Source organism: Chiloscyllium punctatum, chromosome 3 (genome assembly GCF_047496795.1).
Source record: "Chiloscyllium punctatum isolate Juve2018m chromosome 3, sChiPun1.3, whole genome shotgun sequence".
Lineage (NCBI taxonomy): Eukaryota > Metazoa > Chordata > Chondrichthyes > Orectolobiformes > Hemiscylliidae > Chiloscyllium > Chiloscyllium punctatum.
Window position 1 is genome coordinate 25,692,348 of NC_092741.1, and position 13,950 is coordinate 25,706,297.

A 13,950-nucleotide genomic window follows, 5' to 3' on the forward strand; every position below is an offset into this window, starting at 1 on the left:
CTGCACCTATTGTCTATTGTCCTCCTTTCCTGACTGCCAGCCGCAGACAGCGTGCAGCCCCAATCCCTTTCTTTCCGTCTTTCTTGCTGATTTTGTCAGCGCTCCGCTCTCCTCCCCTCCCTGTCTCCAGGAGACTGATGCCAGGCACAGCGGCAGCAAAAATAACCTGTCGCTGCATTGCGTGCGTGGCCCAACACGAGTGCAGAGGGGTGACTTGAGCAGCCCCTGCTGGCGGAAAAAGCCTACTGCACCTGGTATTCCCAGGCAGTCTCCCATCCACGTACTAACCAGGCCTGAGTCTGCTTAGATTCCGAGACCAGACGAGATCACGCGTTTTCAGACTATTTTGGCCGTAGGCGCTAGCTTCTGCCTTTTCTCCCCACTTCAAGGCGTGCTGGCCAGCCACATTTTCTTTGCTGCTCTTTCTCTTGATCCCCTTTGTTTTTTTTTTCTCTCTTTTCTCTTTGCTCTTTCTCCTCCGTGCGTGCTTCCCTCCCTCCCTCCCTCCCTCCAGCTAGCCCTTGCCCACCAGGCTCCTGTCGTCTCCCACATCCCCACACAGGCCAACTGCAAAACCTCCCCCTGCTTCATAGGGCTGCAGCCTGCATTCTCTCATCCTTCCACACTCCTCCACGCCTCCATTTCGGAATGGCAGGCAGTGACCAGTGGGGTACCGCAGGGATCAGTACTGGGACCGCAGCTTTTTACAATATATGTTCATGATATAGAAGATGCTATTAGCAATAACATTAACAAATTTGCTGATGATACTGAGCTGGGTGGCAGGGTGAAATGTGATGAGGATGTTAGGAGATTACCGGGTGACCTGGACAAGTTAGGTGAGTGGTCAGATGCATGGCAGATGCAATTTAATGTGGATAAATGGATGCTTATCCACTTTGGTGGCAAGAACAGGAAGGCAGATTACTACCTAAATGGAATCAATTTCGGTCAAGGGACAGTACAGAGAGATCTGGGGGTTCTTGTACACCGCTCAATGAAGGTAAGCATGCAGGTACAGCAGGTAGTGAAGAAGGCTAATAGCATGCTGGCCTTCATAACAAGAGGGATTGAGTACAGAAGCAAAGAGGTTCTTCTGCAGGTGTACAGGGCCCTGGTGAGACCACACCTGGAGTACTGTGTGCAGTTCTGGTCTCCAAATTTGAGGAGAGACATTCTGGCTATTGAGGGAGTGCAGCGTAGGTTGACGAGGTCAATTCCTGGAATGGCGGGATTACCTTACACTGAAAGACTGGAGCGACTGGGCTTGTGTACCCTTGAGTTTAGAAGACTGAGAGGGGATCTGGTTGAGACATATAAGATTATCAAAGGATTGGACACTCTGGCGGCAGGAAACGTGAGTGCCGAAACAGAGGACACAGCTTAAAAATACGGGGTAGACCGTTTAGGACAGAGATGAGGAGAAACGTCTTCACCCAGAGAGTGGTGGCTGTGTGGAATGCTCTGCCCCAGAGGGCAGTGGAGGCCCAGTCTCTGGATTCATTGAAGAAAGAGTTGGACAGAGCTCTCAAGGATAGTGGAATCAAGGCTTATGGAGATAAGGCAGGAACAGGATACTGATTAAGGATGATCAGCCATGATCATATTGAATGGTGGTGCAGGCTCCAAGGGCAGAATGGCCAACTCCTGCACCTATTGTCTATTGTCCTCCTTTCCTGACTGCCAGCCGCAGACAGCGTGCAGCCCCAATCCCTTTCTTTCCGTCTTTCTTGCTGATTTTGGCAGCGCTCCGCTCTCCTCCCCTCCCTGTCTCCAGGAGACTGATGCCAGGCACAGCGGCAGCAAAAATAACCTGTCGCTGCATTGCGTGCGTGGCCCAACACGAGTGCAGAGGGGTGACTTGAGCAGCCCCTGCTGGCGGAAAAAGCCTACTGCACCTGGTATTCCCAGGCGGCCTCCCATCCAAGTACTAACCAGGCTGGAGTTTGCTTAGCTTCCTAGATCAGACGAGATCGGGCGTTTTCAGACTAGTATGGCCGTAGGCGCTGGCCCCTGCCTTTTCTCCCCACTTCAAGGCGTGCTGGCCAGCCACATTTTCTTTGCTGCTCTTTCTCTTGATCCCCTTTGTTTTTTTTTTCTCTCTTTTCTCTTTGCTCTTTCTCCTCCGTGCGTGCTTCCCTCCCTCCCTCCCTCCAGCTAGCCCTTGCCCACCAGGCTCCTGTCGTCTCCCACATCCCCACACAGGCCAACTGCAAAACCTCCCCCTGCTTCATAGGGCTGCAGCCTGCATTCTCTCATCCTTCCACACTCCTCCACGCCTCCATTTCGGAATGGCAGGCAGTGACCAGTGGGGTACCGCAGGGATCAGTACTGGGACCGCAGCTTTTTACAATATATGTTCATGATATAGAAGATGCTATTAGCAATAACATTAGCAAATTTGCTGATGATACTGAGCTGGGTGGCAGGGTGAAATGTGATGAGGATGTTAGGAGATTACCGGGTGACCTGGACAAGTTAGGTGAGTGGTCAGATGCATGGCAGATGCACTTTAATGTGGATAAATGGATGCTTATCCACTTTGGTGGCAAGAACAGGAAGGCAGATTACTACCTAAATGGAATCAATTTCGGTCAAGGGACAGTACAGAGAGATCTGGGGGTTCTTGTACACCGCTCAATGAAGGTAAGCATGCAGGTACAGCAGGTAGTGAAGAAGGCTAATAGCATGCTGGCCTTCATAACAAGAGGGATTGAGTACAGAAGCAAAGAGGTTCTTCTGCAGGTGTACAGGGCCCTGGTGAGACCACACCTGGAGTACTGTGTGCAGTTCTGGTCTCCAAATTTGAGGAGAGACATTCTGGCTATTGAGGGAGTGCAGCGTAGGTTGACGAGGTCAATTCCTGGAATGGCGGGATTACCTTACACTGAAAGACTGGAGCGACTGGGCTTGTGTACCCTTGAGTTTAGAAGACTGAGAGGGGATCTGGTTGAGACATATAAGATTATCAAAGGATTGGACACTCTGGCGGCAGGAAACGTGAGTGCCGAAACAGGGGACACAGCTTAAAAATACGGGGTAGACCGTTTAGGACAGAGATGAGGAGAAACGTCTTCACCCAGAGAGTGGTGGCTGTGTGGAATGCTCTGCCCCAGAGGGCAGTGGAGGCCCAGTCTCTGGATTCATTGAAGAAAGAGTTGGACAGAGCTCTCAAGGATAGTGGAATCAAGGCTTATGGAGATAAGGCAGGAACAGGATACTGATTAAGGATGATCAGCCATGATCATATTGAATGGTGGTGCAGGCTCCAAGGGCAGAATGGCCAACTCCTGCACCTATTGTCTATTGTCCTCCTTTCCTGACTGCCAGCCGCAGACAGCGTGCAGCCCCAATCCCTTTCTTTCCGTCTTTCTTGCTGATTTTGGCAGCGCTCCGCTCTCCTCCCCTCCCTGTCTCCAGGAGACTGATGCCAGGCACAGCGGCAGCAAAAATAACCTGTCGCTGCATTGCGTGCGTGGCCCAACACGAGTGCAGAGGGGTGACTTGAGCAGCCCCTGCTGGCGGAAAAAGCCTACTGCACCTGGTATTCCCAGGCAGTCTCCCATCCAAGTACTAACCAGGCCTGAGTCTGCTTAGCTTCCGAGATCAGGCGTTTTCAGACTAGTATGGCCGTAGGCACAGGCTCCTGCCTTTTCTCCCCACTTCAAGGCGTGCTGGCCAGCCACATTTTCTTTGCTGCTCTTTCTCTTGATCCCCTTTGTTTTTTTTTTCTCTCTTTTCTCTTTGCTCTTTCTCCTCCGTGCGTGCTTCACTCCCTCCCTCCCTCCCTCCCTCCAGATAGCCCTTGCCCACCAGGCTCCTGTCGTCTCCCACATCCCCACACAGGCCAACTGCAAAACCTCCCCCTGCTTCATAGGGCTGCAGCCTGCATTCTCTCATCCTTCCACACTCCTCCACGCCTCCATTTCGGAATGGCAGGCAGTGACCAGTGGGGTACCGCAGGGATCAGTACTGGGACCGCAGCTTTTTACAATATATGTTCATGATATAGAAGATGCTATTAGCAATAACATTAGCAAATTTGCTGATGATACTGAGCTGGGTGGCAGGGTGAAATGTGATGAGGATGTTAGGAGATTACCGGGTGACCTGGACAAGTTAGGTGAGTGGTCAGATGCATGGCAGATGCACTTTAATGTGGATAAATGGATGCTTATCCACTTTGGTGGCAAGAACAGGAAGGCAGATTACTACCTAAATGGAATCAATTTCGGTCAAGGGACAGTACAGAGAGATCTGGGGGTTCTTGTACACCGCTCAATGAAGGTAAGCATGCAGGTACAGCAGGTAGTGAAGAAGGCTAATAGCATGCTGGCCTTCATAACAAGAGGGATTGAGTACAGAAGCAAAGAGGTTCTTCTGCAGGTGTACAGGGCCCTGGTGAGACCACACCTGGAGTACTGTGTGCAGTTCTGGTCTCCAAATTTGAGGAGAGACATTCTGGCTATTGAGGGAGTGCAGCGTAGGTTGACGAGGTCAATTCCTGGAATGGCGGGATTACCTTACACTGAAAGACTGGAGCGACTGGGCTCGTGTACACTTGAGTTTAGAAGACTGAGAGGGGATCTGGTTGAGACATATAAGATTATCAAAGGATTGGACACTCTGGCGGCAGGAAACGTGAGTGCCGAAACAGGGGACACAGCTTAAAAATACGGGGTAGACCGTTTAGGACAGAGATGAGGAGAAACGTCTTCACCCAGAGAGTGGTGGCTGTGTGGAATGCTCTGCCCCAGAGGGCAGTGGAGGCCCAGTCTCTGGATTCATTGAAGAAAGAGTTGGACAGAGCTCTCAAGGATAGTGGAATCAAGGCTTATGGAGATAAGGCAGGAACAGGATACTGATTAAGGATGATCAGCCATGATCATATTGAATGGTGGTGCAGGCTCCAAGGGCAGAATGGCCAACTCCTGCACCTATTGTCTATTGTCCTCCTTTCCTGACTGCCAGCCGCAGACAGCGTGCAGCCCCAATCCCTTTCTTTCCGTCTTTCTTGCTGATTTTGGCAGCGCTCCGCTCTCCTCCCCTCCCTGTCTCCAGGAGACTGATGCCAGGCACAGCGGCAGCAAAAATAACCTGTCGCTGCATTGCGTGCGTGGCCCAACACGAGTGCAGAGGGGTGACTTGAGCAGCCCCTGCTGGCGGAAAAAGCCTACTGCACCTGGTATTCCCAGGCGGCCTCCCATCCAAGTACTAACCAGGCTTGAGTTTGCTTAACTTCCGAGATCAGACGAGATCGGGCGTTTTCAGACTAGTATGGCCGTAGGCGCTGGCCCCTGCCTTTTCTCCCCACTTCAAGGCGTGCTGGCCAGCCACATTTTCTTTGCTGCTCTTTCTCTTGATCCCCTTTGTTTTTTTTTCTCTCTTTTCTCTTTGCTCTTTCTCCTCCGTGCGTGCTTCCCTCACTCCCTCCCTCCCTCCCTCCCTCCAGCTAGCCCTTGCCCACCACGCTCCTGTCGTCTCCCACATCCCCACACAGGCCAACTGCAAAACCTCCCCCTGCTTCATAGGGCTGCAGCCTGCATTCTCTCATCCTTCCACACTCCTCCACGCCTCCATTTCGGAATGGCAGGCAGTGACCAGTGGGGTACCGCAGGGATCAGTACTGGGACCGCAGCTTTTTACAATATATGTTCATGATATAGAAGATGCTATTAGCAATAACATTAGCAAATTTGCTGATGATACTGAGCTGGGTGGCAGGGTGAAATGTGATGAGGATGTTAGGAGATTACCGGGTGACCTGGACAAGTTAGGTGAGTGGTCAGATGCATGGCAGATGCACTTTAATGTGAATAAATGGATGCTTATCCACTTTGGTGGCAAGAACAGGAAGGCAGATTACTACCTAAATGGAATCAATTTCGGTCAAGGGACAGTACAGAGAGATCTGGGGGTTCTTGTACACCGCTCAATGAAGGTAAGCATGCAGGTACAGCAGGTAGTGAAGAAGGCTAATAGCATGCTGGCCTTCATAACAAGAGGGATTGAGTACAGAAGCAAAGAGGTTCTTCTGCAGGTGTACAGGGCCCTGGTGAGACCACACCTGGAGTACTGTGTGCAGTTCTGGTCTCCAAATTTGAGGAGAGACATTCTGGCTATTGAGGGAGTGCAGCGTAGGTTGACGAGGTCAATTCCTGGAATGGCGGGATTACCTTACACTGAAAGACTGGAGCGACTGGGCTTGTGTACCCTTGAGTTTAGAAGACTGAGAGGGGATCTGGTTGAGACATATAAGATTATCAAAGGATTGGACACTCTGGCGGCAGGAAACGTGAGTGCCGAAACAGAGGACACAGCTTAAAAATACGGGGTAGACCGTTTAGGACAGAGATGAGGAGAAACGTCTTCACCCAGAGAGTGGTGGCTGTGTGGAATGCTCTGCCCCAGAGGGCAGTGGAGGCCCAGTCTCTGGATTCATTGAAGAAAGAGTTGGACAGAGCTCTCAAGGATAGTGGAATCAAGGCTTATGGAGATAAGGCAGGAACAGGATACTGATTAAGGATGATCAGCCATGATCATATTGAATGGTGGTGCAGGCTCCAAGGGCAGAATGGCCAACTCCTGCACCTATTGTCTATTGTCCTCCTTTCCTGACTGCCAGCCGCAGACAGCGTGCAGCCCCAATCCCTTTCTTTCCGTCTTTCTTGCTGATTTTGTCAGCGCTCCGCTCTCCTCCCCTCCCTGTCTCCAGGAGACTGATGCCAGGCACAGCGGCAGCAAAAATAACCTGTCGCTGCATTGCGTGCGTGGCCCAACACGAGTGCAGAGGGGTGACTTGAGCAGCCCCTGCTGGCGGAAAAAGCCTACTGCACCTGGTATTCCCAGGCGGTCTCCCATCCAAGTACTAACCAGGCCTGAGTCTGCTTAGCTTCCGAGATCAGACGAGATCGGGCGTGCTCAGACTAGTATGGCCGTAGGCGCAGGCTCCTGCCTTTTCTCCCGACTTCAAGGCGTGCTGGCCAGCCACATTTTCTTTGCTGCTCTTTCTCTTGATCCCCTTTGTTTTTTTTTTCTCTCTTTTGTCTTTCTCCTCCGTGCGTGCTTCCCTCCCTCCCTCCCTCCAGCTAGCCCTTGCCCACCAGGCTCCTGTCGTCTCCCACATCCCCACACAGGCCAACTGCAAGACCTCCCCCTGCTTCATAGGGCTGCAGCCTGCATTCTCTCATCCTTCCACACTCCTCCACGCCTCCATTTCGGAATGGCAGGCAGTGACCAGTGGGGTACCGCAGGGATCAGTACTGGGACCGCAGCTTTTTACAATATATGTTCATGATATAGAAGATGCTATTAGCAATAACATTAGCAAATTTGCTGATGATACTGAGCTGGGTGGCAGGGTGAAATGTGATGAGGATGTTAGGAGATTACCGGGTGACCTGGACAAGTTAGGTGAGTGGTCAGATGCATGGCAGATGCACTTTAATGTGGATAAATGGATGCTTATCCACTTTGGTGGCAAGAACAGGAAGGCAGATTACTACCTAAATGGAATCAATTTCGGTCAAGGGACAGTACAGAGAGATCTGGGGGTTCTTGTACACCGCTCAATGAAGGTAAGCATGCAGGTACAGCAGGTAGTGAAGAAGGCTAATAGCATGCTGGCCTTCATAACAAGAGGGATTGAGTACAGAAGCAAAGAGGTTCTTCTGCAGGTGTACAGGGCCCTGGTGAGACCACACCTGGAGTACTGTGTGCAGTTCTGGTCTCCAAATTTGAGGAGAGACATTCCGGCTATTGAGGGAGTGCAGCGTAGGTTGACGAGGTCAATTCCTGGAATGGCGGGATTACCTTACACTGAAAGACTGGAGCGACTGGGCTCGTGTACCCTTGAGTTTAGAAGACTGAGAGGGGATCTGGTTGAGACATATAAGATTATCAAAGGATTGGACACTCTGGCGGCAGGAAACGTGAGTGCCGAAACAGAGGACACAGCTTAAAAATACGGGGTAGACCGTTTAGGACAGAGATGAGGAGAAACGTCTTCACCCAGAGAGTGGTGGCTGTGTGGAATGCTCTGCCCCAGAGGGCAGTGGAGGCCCAGTCTCTGGATTCATTGAAGAAAGAGTTGGACAGAGCTCTCAAGGATAGTGGAATCAAGGCTTATGGAGATAAGGCAGGAACAGGATACTGATTAAGGATGATCAGCCATGATCATATTGAATGGTGGTGCAGGCTCCAAGGGCAGAATGGCCAACTCCTGCACCTATTGTCTATTGTCCTCCTTTCCTGACTGCCAGCCGCAGACAGCGTGCAGCCCCAATCCCTTTCTTTCCGTCTTTCTTGCTGATTTTGGCAGCGCTCCGCTCTCCTCCCCTCCCTGTCTCCTGCCTGCAGGAGACTGATGCCAGGCACAGCGGCAGCAAAAATAACCTGTCGCTGCATTGCGTGCGTGGCCCAACACGAGTGCAGAGGGGTGACTTGAGCAGCCCCTGCTGGCGGAAAAAGCCTACTGCACCTGGTATTCCCAGGCAGTCTCCCATCCAAGCACTAACCAGGCCTGAGTCTGCTTAGCTTCCGAGATCAGGCGTTTTCAGACTAGTATGGCCGTAGGCACAGGCTCCTACCTTTTCTCCCCACTTCAAGGCGTGCTGGCCAGCCACATTTTCTTTGCTGCTCTTTCTCTTGATCCCCTTTGTTTTTTTTTTCTCTCTTTTCTCTTTGCTCTTTCTCCTCCGTGCGTGCTTCACTCCCTCCCTCCCTCCCTCCAGATAGCCCTTGCCCACCAGGCTCCTGTCGTCTCCCACATCCCCACACAGGCCAACTGCAAAACCTCCCCCTGCTTCATAGGGCTGCAGCCTGCATTCTCTCATCCTTCCACACTCCTCTACGCCTCCATTTCGGAATGGCAGGCAGTGACCAGTGGGGTACCGCAGGGATCAGTACTGGGACCGCAGCTTTTTACAATATATGTTCATGATATAGAAGATGCTATTAGCAATAACATTAGCAAATTTGCTGATGATACTGAGCTGGGTGGCAGGGTGAAATGTGATGAGGATGTTAGGAGATTACCGGGTGACCTGGACAAGTTAGGTGAGTGGTCAGATGCATGGCAGATGCACTTTAATGTGGATAAATGGATGCTTATCCACTTTGGTGGCAAGAACAGGAAGGCAGATTACTACCTAAATGGAATCAATTTCGGTCAAGGGACAGTACAGAGAGATCTGGGGGTTCTTGTACACCGCTCAATGAAGGTAAGCATGCAGGTACAGCAGGTAGTGAAGAAGGCTAATAGCATGCTGGCCTTCATAACAAGAGGGATTGAGTACAGAAGCAAAGAGGTTCTTCTGCAGGTGTACAGGGCCCTGGTGAGACCACACCTGGAGTACTGTGTGCAGTTCTGGTCTCCAAATTTGAGGAGAGACATTCTGGCTATTGAGGGAGTGCAGCGTAGGTTGACGAGGTCAATTCCTGGAATGGCGGGATTACCTTACACTGAAAGACTGGAGCGACTGGGCTTGTGTACCCTTGAGTTTAGAAGACTGAGAGGGGATCTGGTTGAGACATATAAGATTATCAAAGGATTGGACACTCTGGCGGCAGGAAACGTGAGTGCCGAAACAGGGGACACAGCTTAAAAATACGGGGTAGACCGTTTAGGACAGAGATGAGGAGAAACGTCTTCACCCAGAGAGTGGTGGCTGTGTGGAATGCTCTGCCCCAGAGGGCAGTGGAGGCCCAGTCTCTGGATTCATTGAAGAAAGAGTTGGACAGAGCTCTCAAGGATAGTGGAATCAAGGCTTATGGAGATAAGGCAGGAACAGGATACTGATTAAGGATGATCAGCCATGATCATATTGAATGGTGGTGCAGGCTCCAAGGGCAGAATGGCCAACTCCTGCACCTATTGTCTATTGTCCTCCTTTCCTGACTGCCAGCCGCAGACAGCGTGCAGCCCCAATCCCTTTCTTTCCGTCTTTCTTGCTGATTTTGGCAGCGCTCCGCTCTCCTCCCCTCCCTGTCTCCAGGAGACTGATGCCAGGCACAGCGGCAGCAAAAATAACCTGTCGCTGCATTGCGTGCGTGGCCCAACACGAGTGCAGAGGGGTGACTTGAGCAGCCCCTGCTGGCGGAAAAAGCCTACTGCACCTGGTATTCCCAGGCGGCCTCCCATCCAAGTACTAACCAGGCCTGAGTTTGCTTAGCTTCCGAGATCAGACGAGATCGGGCGTTTTCAGACTAGTATGGCCGTAGGCGCTGGCCCCTGCCTTTTCTCCCCACTTCAAGGCGTGCTGGCCAGCCACATTTTCTTTGCTGCTCTTTCTCTTGATCCCCTTTGTTTTTTTTTCTCTCTTTTCTCTTTGCTCTTTCTCCTCCGTGCGTGCTTCCCTCCCTCCCTCCCTCCAGCTAGCCCTTGCCCACCAGGCTCCTGTCGTCTCCCACATCCCCACACAGGCCAACTGCAAAACCTCCCCCTGCTTCATCGGGCTGCAGCCTGCATTCTCTCATCCTTCCACACTCCTCCACGCCTCCATTTCGGAATGGCAGGCAGTGACCAGTGGGGTACCGCAGGGATCAGTACTGGGACCGCAGCTTTTTACAATATATGTTCATGATATAGAAGATGCTATTAGCAATAACATTAGCAAATTTGCTGATGATACTGAGCTGGGTGGCAGGGTGAAATGTGATGAGGATGTTAGGAGATTACCGGGTGACCTGGACAAGTTAGGTGAGTGGTCAGATGCATGGCAGATGCACTTTAATGTGAATAAATGGATGCTTATCCACTTTGGTGGCAAGAACAGGAAGGCAGATTACTACCTAAATGGAATCAATTTCGGTCAAGGGACAGTACAGAGAGATCTGGGGGTTCTTGTACACCGCTCAATGAAGGTAAGCATGCAGGTACAGCAGGTAGTGAAGAAGGCTAATAGCATGCTGGCCTTCATAACAAGAGGGATTGAGTACAGAAGCAAAGAGGTTCTTCTGCAGGTGTACAGGGCCCTGGTGAGACCACACCTGGAGTACTGTGTGCAGTTCTGGTCTCCAAATTTGAGGAGAGACATTCTGGCTATTGAGGGAGTGCAGCGTAGGTTGACGAGGTCAATTCCTGGAATGGCGGGATTACCTTACACTGAAAGACTGGAGCGACTGGGCTTGTGTACCCTTGAGTTTAGAAGACTGAGAGGGGATCTGGTTGAGACATATAAGATTATCAAAGGATTGGACACTCTGGCGGCAGGAAACGTGAGTGCCGAAACAGAGGACACAGCTTAAAAATACGGGGTAGACCGTTTAGGACAGAGATGAGGAGAAACGTCTTCACCCAGAGAGTGGTGGCTGTGTGGAATGCTCTGCCCCAGAGGGCAGTGGAGGCCCAGTCTCTGGATTCATTGAAGAAAGAGTTGGACAGAGCTCTCAAGGATAGTGGAATCAAGGCTTATGGAGATAAGGCAGGAACAGGATACTGATTAAGGATGATCAGCCATGATCATATTGAATGGTGGTGCAGGCTCCAAGGGCAGAATGGCCAACTCCTGCACCTATTGTCTATTGTCCTCCTTTCCTGACTGCCAGCCGCAGACAGCGTGCAGCCCCAATCCCTTTCTTTCCGTCTTTCTTGCTGATTTTGGCAGCGCTCCGCTCTCCTCCCCTCCCTGTCTCCTGCCTGCAGGAGACTGATGCCAGGCACAGCGGCAGCAAAAATAACCTGTCGCTGCATTGCGTGCGTGGCCCAACACGAGTGCAGAGGGGTGACTTGAGCAGCCCCTGCTGGCGGAAAAAGCCTACTGCACCTGGTATTCCCAGGCGGTCTCCCATCCAAGTACTAACCAGGCCTGAGTCTGCAGAGCTTCCAAGATCAGACGAGATCGGGCGTTTTCAGACTAGTATGGCCGTAGGCGCTGGCTCCTGCCTTTTCTCCCCACTTCAAGGCGTGCTGGCCAGCCACATTTTCTTTGCTGCTCTTTCTCTTGATCCCCTTTGTTTTTTTTTTCTCTCTTTTCTCTTTGCTCTTTCTCCTCCGTGCGTGCTTCCCTCCCTCCCTCCCTCCAGCTAGCCCTTGCCCACCAGGCTCCTGTCGTCTCCCACATCCCCACACAGGCCAACTGCAAAACCTCCCCCTGCTTCATAGGGCTGCAGCCTGCATTCTCTCATCCTTCCACACTCCTCCACGCCTCCATTTCGGAATGGCAGGCAGTGACCAGTGGGGTACCGCAGGGATCAGTACTGGGACCGCAGCTTTTTACAATATATGTTCATGATATAGAAGATGCTATTAGCAATAACATTAGCAAATTTGCTGATGATACTGAGCTGGGTGGCAGGGTGAAATGTGATGAGGATGTTAGGAGATTACCGGGTGACCTGGACAAGTTAGGTGAGTGGTCAGATGCATGGCAGATGCACTTTAATGTGGATAAATGGATGCTTATCCACTTTGGTGGCAAGAACAGGAAGGCAGATTACTACCTAAATGGAATCAATTTCGGTCAAGGGACAGTACAGAGAGATCTGGGGGTTCTTGTACACCGCTCAATGAAGGTAAGCATGCAGGTACAGCAGGTAGTGAAGAAGGCTAATAGCATGCTGGCCTTCATAACAAGAGGGATTGAGTACAGAAGCAAAGAGGTTCTTCTGCAGGTGTACAGGGCCCTGGTGAGACCACACCTGGAGTACTGTGTGCAGTTCTGGTCTCCAAATTTGAGGAGAGACATTCTGGCTATTGAGGGAGTGCAGCGTAGGTTGACGAGGTCAATTCCTGGAATGGCGGGATTACCTTACACTGAAAGACTGGAGCGACTGGGCTTGTGTACCCTTGAGTTTAGAAGACTGAGAGGGGATCTGGTTGAGACATATAAGATTATCAAAGGATTGGACACTCTGGCGGCAGGAAACGTGAGTGCCGAAACAGAGGACACAGCTTAAAAATACGGGGTAGACCGTTTAGGACAGAGATGAGGAGAAACGTCTTCACCCAGAGAGTGGTGGCTGTGTGGAATGCTCTGCCCCAGAGGGCAGTGGAGGCCCAGTCTCTGGATTCATTGAAGAAAGAGTTGGACAGAGCTCTCAAGGATAGTGGAATCAAGGCTTATGGAGATAAGGCAGGAACAGGATACTGATTAAGGATGATCAGCCATGATCATATTGAATGGTGGTGCAGGCTCCAAGGGCAGAATGGCCAACTCCTGCACCTATTGTCTATTGCCCTCCTTTCCTGACTGCCAGCCGCAGACAGCGTGCAGCCCCAATCCCTTTCTTTCCCTCTTTCTTGCTGATTTTGGCAGCGCTCCGCTCTCCTCCCCTCCCTGTCTCCAGGAGACTGATGCCAGGCACAGCGGCAGCAAAAATAACCTGTCGCTGCATTGCGTGCGTGGCCCAACACGAGTGCAGAGGGGTGACTTGAGCAGCCCCTGCTGGCGGAAAAAGCCTACTGCACCTGGTATTCCCAGGCGGTCTCCCATCCAAGTACTAACCAGGCCTGAGTTTGCTTAGCTTCCGAGATCAGACGAGATCGGGCGTTTTCAGACTAGTATGGCCGTAGGCGCTGGCCCCTGCCTTTTCTCCCCACTTCAAGGCGTGCTGGCCAGCCACATTTTCTTTGCTGCTCTTTCTCTTGATCCCCTTTGTTTTTTTTTCTCTCTTTTCTCTTTGCTCTTTCTCCTCCGTGCGTGCTTCACTCCCTCCCTCCCTCCCTCCAGATAGCCCTTGCCCACCAGGCTCCTGTCGTCTCCCACATCCCCACACAGGCCAACTGCAAAACCTCCCCCTGCTTCATAGGGCTGCAGCCTGCATTCTCTCATCCTTCCACACTCCTCCACGCCTCCATTTCGGAATGGCAGGCAGTGACCTGTGGGGTACCGCAGGGATCAGTACTGGGACCGCAGCTTTTTACAATATATGTTCATGATATAGAAGATGCTATTAGCAATAACATTAGCAAATTTGCTGATGATACTGAGCTGGGTGGCAGGGTGAAAT

The 13,950-nt window shown here is 51.5% G+C and overlaps 5 non-coding genes and 4 pseudogenes across 5 annotated transcripts; all 9 read right to left on the reverse strand.

The window, feature by feature from the left end:
- Window positions 1-239: 239 nt before the first annotated feature.
- Window positions 240-358, reverse strand: LOC140472775 (5S ribosomal RNA; annotated as a pseudogene).
- A 1,528-nt stretch (window positions 359-1,886) lies between these two features.
- Window positions 1,887-2,005, reverse strand: LOC140472217 (5S ribosomal RNA; annotated as a pseudogene).
- A 1,524-nt stretch (window positions 2,006-3,529) lies between these two features.
- LOC140472047 (5S ribosomal RNA) lies at window positions 3,530-3,638 on the reverse strand (annotated as a pseudogene).
- A 1,532-nt stretch (window positions 3,639-5,170) lies between these two features.
- On the reverse strand, window positions 5,171-5,289 carry LOC140470840 (5S ribosomal RNA). The gene has a single exon (XR_011956747.1). It is a non-coding gene; the product is annotated as a 5S ribosomal RNA (ribosomal RNA).
- Window positions 5,290-6,824: 1,535 nt separating this feature from the next.
- On the reverse strand, window positions 6,825-6,943 carry LOC140468286 (5S ribosomal RNA). Its single transcript, XR_011955631.1, has one exon. It is a non-coding gene; the product is annotated as a 5S ribosomal RNA (ribosomal RNA).
- Window positions 6,944-8,467: 1,524 nt separating this feature from the next.
- LOC140472671 (5S ribosomal RNA) lies at window positions 8,468-8,576 on the reverse strand (annotated as a pseudogene).
- A 1,528-nt stretch (window positions 8,577-10,104) lies between these two features.
- LOC140469501 (5S ribosomal RNA) lies at window positions 10,105-10,223 on the reverse strand. Its single transcript, XR_011956128.1, has one exon. It is a non-coding gene; the product is annotated as a 5S ribosomal RNA (ribosomal RNA).
- Window positions 10,224-11,753: 1,530 nt separating this feature from the next.
- On the reverse strand, window positions 11,754-11,872 carry LOC140471260 (5S ribosomal RNA). Its single transcript, XR_011956942.1, has one exon. It is a non-coding gene; the product is annotated as a 5S ribosomal RNA (ribosomal RNA).
- Window positions 11,873-13,396: 1,524 nt separating this feature from the next.
- On the reverse strand, window positions 13,397-13,515 carry LOC140468419 (5S ribosomal RNA). The gene has a single exon (XR_011955643.1). It is a non-coding gene; the product is annotated as a 5S ribosomal RNA (ribosomal RNA).
- Window positions 13,516-13,950: the final 435 nt, after the last annotated feature.